Consider the following 10,012-nt stretch of genomic DNA (forward strand, 5'->3'; position numbering starts at 1 on the left):
TCCACTTTGTACTCAACAGCTGTTGACAACGTTCTACCGCTGCACCACAGAGAGCATATTAACGTATGGCATCTCTGTGTGGTATCTCAGCTGCACGGAGGCGGAGAGGAGAGCTCTTCAGCGCGTCGTCCACAGAGCGCAGAGGATTATTGGGACAGAGCTACCAGCCGTGGAGGGCATCTACCACACACGGTGCCTCAGGAAGGCCGTCAGCATCCATAAAGACTCATCACACCCCTGTAACGGACTGTTCGAACTACTTCCCTCCAGCAGACGTTACAAGGCCTTCTACGCCCGAACCTCCAGACTCAGGAACAGCTTCATTCCCAGAGCTATAGCGGCTCTGAACCGGCCCTGCTGAGTGCCCCCCCCCCCCCATCCCCCCTGGACTGTCTCCCTCAGATGGTCACGACACACAGCTTATTACTTTTCTTTTTCATCGGTTGGAGCTGCAAACTAAATCTCGTTGCACTGACGTGCAATGACAATAAAATATATTATTATTATTATTATTATTGCTAAATCAATCAACACTTAAATGATACGTACACAGGAAGGAAATTATTAGAGTGACATGGGCCAAATGTGGATAGAAAGGGCGACAATAGACAATAGACAATAGACAATAAGTGCAGGAGGAGGCCATTCGGCCCTTCGAGCCAGCACCGCCATTCAATGTGATCACGGCTGATCATCCCCAATCAGTACCCCGTTCCTGCCTTCTCCCCATAATCCCCTGACTCCGCTATCTTTAAGAGCCCTATCTAGCTCTCTCTTGAAAGTATCCAGAGAACCGGCCTCCACCGCCCTCTGAGGCAGGGAATTCCACAGACTCGCAACTCTCTGTGTGAAAAAGTGTTTCCTCGTCTCCGTTCTAAATGGCTTACTCATTCTTCTTAAATGCAAAAACAATATTTTTCACTTTAGCTCAGTAAACTTGACAATAATAAACCTAATCCTAATGCTACATATCCACGTGCCCGTCTAAAGGCCACTTAAACACCACGATCGTATCTGCCTCCACCCCCACCCCTGGCAGCACGTTCCAGGCACCCACCACCCTCTGTGTAAAAAAACCTGCCCCACACATCTCATTTTAACTCTGCCCCTCTAACCTTGAAGCTTTGCCCTCTAGTCTTTATCCTGCAATAAAGATCTATCCACCCCTCTCGTAATTTTATATACTCCTATAACTCATCTTAGAAACCGCAGTCACGTTGTGTGTGGGTGGGTCATAGAGTTACACTGTAATGAAACAGGCCATTCGGCCCAACCAGTACATGCTGGGGGCCTCGGTATATTTTAGTTTATACGGCTCATTTTAGTATATTTAGTATTATATTCTTAGTATATATTTTATATTTAGTATATCTAGTAAAATAAATTTAGTATATTTTAGTAAAATATATTTAGTATATTTTAGTATTATAGGGCTCTTAAAGTTCACTTGCCTGCCTGCTTGCTGGCATTGCGGTGAGAAGCAAGCGTGGCAAAGTGTTTGTGACAATGACTGGAATATCCCATGACTGGAATATGCTGGCTCGAAGGGCCAAATGGCCTATTCCTGCACCTATTGTCTATTGTTTATCAGAGTGATAGATTAATTTTGAACTTGAACTCCCTGTCAAACCTGCTGTAAATAACCTTTAGCAGTTGCAGGACAGGTTCTGTAGAATGTCTGTGTATTTTAGGCTGTGTGAGTTGGTCTTGGCACAAACAGAAACAGTTGCAGATTCTTAAGGCCCTGTCCCACTTACGTGTCCTTGGCACGCAAATTACGCGACCTCGTGGTCACGTTGAGGCACACGGGCATCGTGTGGCCGCACGGGGCCGGTCCCACTGAGAAGCGCGGAGGGGTATGTAGTTGTGCGCGACATCGCGCGGGGCTCCGAAATTTCATTAGTGAACAAAATCTTCGCGCGCCAACGGCCTGTCGCGTAACTGACGGCCAAAGTGGGACAGGCCCAAGACCCTGGCGTGACGCAACGTCTCACCTCCAACAGCAGCAGAAGCAGGCAAACGATCGCCGAACTCGGCCTGGGGCTCACGGCCGTTGTGGTCCAGATCCGCCCCCACTTCTACCTCCCAGAGCGGGGCCAAGAAAATTGAAGATGGACACAAAATGCTGGAGTAACTCAGCGGGACCGGCAGCATCTCTGGAGAGAAGCAACGGGTGACGTCACGGGTCAAGACCCTTCTTTCAGACTGAAGAAGTCTCGACCCGAAACATCATCCATTCCTTCTCTCCAGAGATGCTGCCGGTCCCGCTGAGTTACTCCAGCTTTGTGTCCATCTTCAAATGACATCACGCGCTCCAGACGGCTGTGCGGGCGCATGAAATCGCGCCCGATCTTCGCGGGATCGTCGCGGCTCAACGTGAGCACGAGGTTGTGTAATTTGCTTGCCAAGGACACGTAAGTGGGACAGGGGATTTACACACAACTTCTGCAGACGTTGGTTTAAACACAAAGTGCTGGAGTAACTCAGTAGGACAGGCAGCGTCTGGGGAAAAGAAATGGGTAACGTTTATTAGTTGAGTTGAGTGTTGTTTATTGTCACGTGTAGCGAGGTACAGTGAAAGGCTTTTTTGTTGCGTGCTATCCAGTTAGCGCAAAGACAATACATGATTACAATCGAGCTGTGCACAGTGTACAGATACATGATTAGGGAATCACGTTTAGCGTAAGGTAAAGTCCGATTAAGTGCTGGAGTAACTCAGCGGGTCAGTCAGCATCTCTTCTAGTCTGAAGTGTCTCGTCTCGAAACGTCACCTATCCATGTTCTCCACAGATACTGCCTGACCCGCTGAGTTACTCCAGCACTCTGTGAAACGTCACCTATCCATGTTCTCCACAGATGCTGCCTGACCCGCTGAGTTACTCCAGCACTCTGTGAAACGTCACCTATCCATGTTCTCCACAGATGCTGCCTGACCCGCTGAGTTATGGTGCAGCAGCATCTATGGAGCGAAGGAAATAGGCAATGTTTCGGGCCGAAATCCTTCTGGAAATAGGCAACGTTTCGGGCCGAAACCCTTACGGGTTGCCTATTTCCTTAGCTCCATAGATGCTGCCTGACCCGCTGAGTTACTCCAGCACTCTGTGAAACGTCACCTATCCATGTTCTCCACAGATGCTGCCTGACCCGCTGAGTTACTCCAGCACTCTGTGAAACGTCACCTATCCATGTTCTCCCAGATGCTGCCTGACCCGCTGAGTTACTCCAGCACTCTTTACTCCTTTTTTTGTTAAACTGGTATCTGCAGTTCCTTGTATCCACAATGAAATAGTTAAATGTTTAGTTGTGTCAATGGCTTGGATATTTTTGTGATCTTTATGTTGGCACCCAGGTGAGTTAATGATTGCTGCTGCTATCTTCACCACAACGACGGCTGTACTCACAGTGAAGTGAAAGTGTCCAGATTTATGCAGCTGTATCTGGAACTGAGCATTACACCACACCCCAACCACATACCTTGTCAGTGGAAAACAAAGAGGTCCTTCTGCAGTTGTACAGGGCCCTAGTGAAACCACACCTAGAGTATTGTGAGCAGTTTTGCTCCCCTAATTTGAGGAAGGACATTCTTGCTATTGAGGGAGTGCAGCGTAGGTGTAGAAACATAGAAACATAGAAATTAGGTGCAGGAGTGGGCCATTCGGCCCTTCGAGCCTGCACCGCCATTCAATATGATCATGGCTGATCATCCAACTCAGTATCCCGTACCTGCCTTCTCTCCATACCCCCTGATCCCTTTAGCCACAAGGGCCACATCTAACTCCCTCTTAAATACAGCCAATGAACTGGCCTCAACTACCTTCCACAGATTCACCACCCTCTCTGTGTAAAAAATGATTTTCTCATCTCGGTCCTAAAAGATTTCCCCCTTGTCCTTAAACTGTGTGACCCCTTGTTCTGGACTTCCCCAACATCGGGAACAATCTTCCTGCATCTAGCCTGTCCAACCCCTTAAGAATGTTGTAAGTTTCTATAAAATCCCCTCTCAATCTTCTAAATCCTAGCGAGTACAAGCCGAATCTATCCAGTCTTTCTTCATATGAAAGTCCTGACATCCCAGGAATCCGTCTAGTGAACCTTCTCTGTATGGCAAGAAGAGCAAATGGAAAGCCCAAAAGAATGGCCTACCACAAGGCAGCGTACTGGCCCCCCTCCTCTTCAACATCTACACCAACGACCAGCCACTTCCCCCACAATGCCACCGCTTCATCTATGCTGATGACCTCTGCATCACCACCCAACAGGAGAACTTCCAGAAGATCAAGTCTGTCCTGGAAAGCGTCCTCCAAGAGATGACAACCTACTACAATAACAACCACCTGAAACCCAACCCATCAAAAACCCAACTATGCAGCTTCCATCTTCAAAATCGAGATGCAGGAAAACAACTGAGCGTCTCATGGGATGGCCACAAACTCTCCAACCACTTCCACCCCATGTACCTCGGAGTCACACTCGACAGGCCACTCTCTTTCAAAACCCACCTTCAGAACACCAAAGCCAAGGTCAACACTCGCAACAACATCCTGCGCAAACGGGTAAACTCAAAGTGGGGGCGCTGATCCACCAACCATCCGTGCAACTGCCCTGGCCCTGTGCTTCTCCACAACTGAATACGCGTGCTCAAGCTGGAGCCGCTCCCACCGCACCAAACTGGTTGACACAGCCCTCAACGACACCTGCCGCATTATCACGGGATGCATAAAGACAACGCCAGTCCCGTGCCTCTACGCCCTAGCTTGTATTCCCCCCCCCCCCCCCCCCCCCCCCCCCCCCCATATCAGACGATCCAAGACGAGCGGAGAGCACAGGAGACCGATACCAGGCACCCCCTGCACAGACACACAGCACCTCCACCCCGACTGAAATCTACAGCCAGTTTCTTGCAGACAGTCCCACCTCTCCAGACAACCAAAGAAACAGCAAGGACCAACATCTGGAAAGATGAATGGAATCAGCTCGACACACGAGCCCACGACTGGATGGAGAGAGGAATCACTCCGACTGAATGCCTCGCCAGCGGGCACGACCTCCCATGGCCAACCTGGAAGACCCACAACAGATTACGAGTGGAGCAGGGGGGAGGTGCAAAGCACTGATGAAAGCATGGAACTACCAGGCAGAAGACACATGCAGCTGTGGAGCAGTACAGACAATGTCCCACCTACTGGAGTGTGACGATGCCCCCCAGTGCAGCCCCCAGGACCTGGCTGAACCGACCCGACCAGCTGTGGCCTGCGCCAGATACTGGCAGAACGACATCTGAGATTGCAACGGTCTCGAAGAAGAAGATGGCAAGAATGTCTTTCCTACAAGGTTCACCAGGTTAATTCCCGGGATGGCGGGACTGTCATATGCTGAGAGAATGGAGCAACTGGGCTTGTTCACTCTGTAGTTTAGAAGGATGAGAGGCGATCTCAATGAAACATATAAGATTGTTGAGGGTTTGGACACGCTAGAGGCAGGAAACATGTTCCCGATGTTGGGGGAGTCCAGAACCAGGGGCCACACAGTTTAAGAATAAGGGGTAACACGTTTAGAACGGAGACGAGGAAACACTTTTTCTCACAGAGGGCAGTTCTCTGGATGCTTTCAAGAGACAGCTGGATAGGGCTCTTAAAGATAGTGTAGTCAGGGGATATGGGGAGAAGGCAGGAACGGGGTACTGATTGGGGATGATCAGCCATGATCACATTGAATGGCGGTGCTGGCTCGAAGGGCCGAATGGCCTCCTCCTGCACCTATTGTGTATTGTCTATTGTCTATTTCACTATCCTTGTGCAGCGGGGTGATATTGGCAATTTTTCAATCATCTGGGATCTCTCCTGACTAGTGATTACTGAAATATCACGATCAATGCCTCCACAATCTCTAACGCCACCTCTTTCAGAACCCGAGGGTGCAGTTCATCCGATCCAGGTAACTTATCCACCTTCAGCCCTTTCAGCTTCCCAAACACCTTCTCCCTGGTAATGGTCACTCCACTAACTCTCCCCACTGACTCTCTAGAATTTCAGGCACATTCGGGCCATCAAATCTACTCCACTATTCAATCATAGCAGACCAATCTTTCCCTCCCAACCACATTAGAGTTTGCATCTACCCGATCTATTCCTCTCATGATTTTGTACACCTCTATAAGATCTCCCCTCATCCTCCTGCGCTCCAAGGAATAGAGACCCAGCCTACTCAACCTCTCCCTGTAGCGCAAACCCTCTAGTCCTGGCAACATCCTCGTCAATCTATTCTGAGCCCTTTCAAGCTTGACAATATCTTTCCTATAACATGGTGCCCAGAACTGAACACAATATTCTAAACCACTTTCCGTTGTAACCGCAAGAAATGCAACACCTGTCCCTTCACCTCCCCCCTCGACTCCATTCAATGTCACAATGTCGTTCCAGGTGCGACAAAGGTTCACCTGTATCTCCTCCAACCTCATCTATTGCGTCCGCTGCTCTAGATGTCAGCTGATTTACATCGGGGAGACTAAGCGGAGGTTGGGCGATCGTTTCGCCGAACACCTCCGCTCAGTCCGCAATAACCAACCTGAACTCCCGGTGGCTCAGCACTTCAACTCCCCCTCCCATTCCCAATCCGACCTCTCTGTCCTGGGTCTCCTCCATTGCCAGAGTGAGCAACACCGGAAATTGGAGGAACAGCACTTCATATTCCGCAGTTTGCATCCTGATGGCATGAACGTTGAATTCTTCCAATTTTGCTAGCCCTTGCTGTCTCCTCCCCCTTCCTTAACCCTCGAGCTGTCTCCTCCCATCCCCCCGCCCTCGGGCTCCTTCTCCTCCCCTTTTTCCTTCCTTCTCCCCTCCCCCACCCCCCATCAGTCTGAAGAAGGGTTTCGGCCCGAAACGTCGCCTATTTTCTTCGCTCCATAGATGCTGCTGCACCCGCTGAGTTTCTCCAGCAATTTTGTGTACCTACAATATTCTAAATGCGGTCTCACCAACATCTTATACAACTGCAACATGACCTCCCAACTTCTATACTCAATACTCTGACTGATGAAAGCCAAAGTGCCAAAAGCCTTTTTGACCACCTTATCTACCTGTGACTCGACCTTCAAGGAACCATGCACCTGTACTCCTAGATCCCTCTGCTCTACAACACTACCCAGAGGCCCACCATTCACTGTGTAGATCCTGCCCTTGTTCGATGTCCCAAAATGCAACACCTCGCACTTCTCTGTATTAAATTCCATCAACCATTCCTCCTCCCACCTGGCCAATCGATCCAGATCCTGCTGCAATCGTTCACAACCATCTTCACTATCTGCAAAACCACTCACTTTTGTATCATCAGCAAACTTGCTAATCTTGCCCTGTATGTTCTCATTCAAATCACTGATGTAGATGACAAACAGTAACGGGCCCAGCACCGAACCCTGAGGCCCACCACTAGTCACAGGCCTCCAGTCTGAGAAGCAACCTTCCCTCATCACCCTCTGCTTCCTTCCATGGAGCCAGTTTGCTATCCATTCAGCTATCTCTCCTGGGATCCCATGCGATCTAACCTTCCAGAGCAGCCTACCATGTGGAACCTTGTCGAACCCCTTACTGAAGTCCATGTACACAACATAGAAACATAGAAATTAGGTGCAGGAGTAGGCCATTCGGCCCTTCGAGCCTGCACCGCCAATCGATATGATCATGGCTGATCATCCAACTCAGTATCCCATCACTGCCTTCTCTCCATACCCCCGATCCCTTTAGACACAAGGGCCACATCTAACTCCCTCTTAAATATAGCCAATGAACTGGCCTCAACTACCTTCTGTGGGAGAGAATGCCACAGATTCACCACTCTCTGTGTGAAAAATGTCTTTCTCATCTCGGTCCTAAAAGATTTCCCCCTTATCCTTAAACTGTGACCCCTTGACCTGGAATTCCCCAACATCGGGAATAATCATCCTGCACCTAGCCTGTCCAACCCCTTAAGAATTTTGTAAGTTTCTATAAGATCCCCCCTCAATCTTCTAAATACTAGCGAGTACAAACCGAGTCTATCCAGTCTTTCTTCATATGAAAGTCCTGCCATCCCAGGAATCAGTCTGGCAAACCTTCTCTGTACTCCCTCTATGGCAAGAATGTCTTTCATCAGATTAGGAGACCAAAACTGTACGCAATACTCCAGGTGTGGTCTCACCAAGACCCTGTACAACTGCAGTAGAACCTCCCTGCTCCTATACTCAAATCCTTTTGCTATGAAAGCTAACATACCATTTGCTTTCTTCACTGCCTGCTGCACCTGCATGCCTACCTTCAATGACTGGCGTACCATGACACCCAGGTCTCGTTGCATCTCCCCCTTTTCCTAATCGGCCACCATTCAGATAATAATATACTTTCCTGTTTTTGCCACCAAAGTGGATAACCTCACATTTATCTACATTATATTGCATCTGCCATGCATTTGCCCACTCACCCAGCCTATCCAAGTCACCACGCAGTCTCCTAGCATCCTCCTCACAGCTAACACTGCCCCCCAGCTTCGTGTCATCCGCAAACTTGGAGATGTCACATTCAATTCCCTCGTCCAAATCCTCCAATCCTCAGGAACTACTCCAGAATCTAAAGAATTTTGAAAAATTATCACTAATGCATCCACTATTTCTGCGGCTACTTCCTTAAGTACTCTGGGATGCAGCCTATCTGGCCCTGGGGATTTATCGGCCTTTAATCCATTCAATTTACCTAACACTACTTCCCAGCTAACCTGGTTTTCACTCAGTTCCTCCATCTCATTTAACCCCTGGTCCCCTGCTATTTCCGGCAGATTATTTATGTCTTCCTTAGTGAAGACAGAACCAAAGTAGTTATTCAATTGGTCTGCCATGTCCTTGTTCCCCATGATCAATTCGCCTGTTTCTGACTGCAAGGGACCTACATTTGTTTTAACTAATCTTTTTCTCTTCACATATCTATAAAAACTTTTGCAGTCAGTTTTTATGTACCCTGCCAGTTTTCTTTCATAATCTATTTTCCCTTTCCTAATTAAGCCTTTTGTCCTCCTCTGCTGGACTCTGAATTTCTCCCAGTCCTCTGGTAGGCTGCTTTTTCTGGTTAATTTGTACGGTTCATCTTTTGTTTTGATACTATCCCTGATTTCCCTTGTTATCCACATCTATATCTCTGCCCTCCTCAACCTTTTTGGTCAGGCCTTCAAATGGATCAATTAGATTTGTTCTCCTGCCTTCTCCCCATAACCCCTGACACCCGTACTAGTCAAGAATCTATCTCTGCCTTGGCCTATCTATTGACTTGGCCTCCACAGCCGTCTGTGGCAATGAATTGAAGTTTTCTGTCGTGTACTTTGTCGAATGGTGAGCACTTCAACATTTGCTGAAAAGTCACCCATTCCTTCGCTCCAGTGATGCTTCCTGTCCCGCTGAGTTACTCCATTTTGTGTCTAAGTCTTTGATTATGGTACAATTACTTAACTGAGCCAGCGTGAATAGACAATAAGTGCAGGAGGAGGCCATTCGGCCCTTCGAGCCAGCACCGCCATTCAATGTGATCATGGCTTATCATCCCCAATCAGTACCCAGTTCCTGCCTTCTCCCCATATCCCCTGACTCCACTATCTTTAAGAGCCCTATCTAGCTCTCTCTTGAAAGTATCCAGAGAACCTGCCTCCACCGCCCTCTGACGCAGAGAATTCCACAGACTCACCACTCTCTGTGAAAAAAAGTGTTTCCTCGTCTCCGTTCTAAATGGCTTACCCCTTATTCTTAATCTGTGGCCCCTGGTTCTGGACTCCCCCAATATCGGAAACATGTTTCCTGCCTCTAGCGTGTCCAAACCCTTAACAATCTTTTATGTTTCAATGAGATGCCCTCTCATCCTTCTAAACTCCAGAGTGTACAAGCCCAGCCGCTCCATTCTCTCAGCTATGACAGTCCTGCCATCCCGGGAATTAACCCGGTGAACCTACACTGGGCTCCCTCAATAGCAAGAATGTCCTTCCTCAAATTTGGATGCCA

This window comes from Leucoraja erinacea, unplaced genomic scaffold (genome assembly GCF_028641065.1).
Source record: "Leucoraja erinacea ecotype New England unplaced genomic scaffold, Leri_hhj_1 Leri_134S, whole genome shotgun sequence".
NCBI classification, from domain to species: domain Eukaryota; kingdom Metazoa; phylum Chordata; class Chondrichthyes; order Rajiformes; family Rajidae; genus Leucoraja; species Leucoraja erinaceus.